Raw genomic sequence first — 387 nt, 5'->3', positions numbered from 1 at the left:
GTGGGGAACACTGTCGAAAGCCTTTTGGTAGTCCACCCAGGCCATACTGAGGCCTTTCTTCTTTCTGCGGCTGTCTTCAGTTATGGCTTTATTGATCAATAATTGATCTTTACAGCCGTATGAGCCCTTGCAGCATCCCTTCTGCTCTTCTGGAAACAGGTTGTTATTTTCCAGGTGTTTACTCACTCTCTGCGATATTATTGCAGTAAAGGCTTTGTAGATCGTAGGGAGACAGGTTATAGGTCTATAGTTTTGTGGTTTCTCCGTTTCCGTGGATTTGGGGATTAAGATGGTTTTCCCTTTTGTGAGCCATTCAGGCATTATTATTATTATTATTATTATTAATATTATTATTATTATTATTATTATGGCCGTCAGCCTGGCAAG

The sequence above is a fragment of the Octopus bimaculoides genome, chromosome 10 (assembly GCF_001194135.2).
Source record: "Octopus bimaculoides isolate UCB-OBI-ISO-001 chromosome 10, ASM119413v2, whole genome shotgun sequence".
NCBI classification, from domain to species: Eukaryota; Metazoa; Mollusca; class Cephalopoda; order Octopoda; family Octopodidae; genus Octopus; species Octopus bimaculoides.
Note: the sequence above shows the minus strand (reverse complement) of the source record.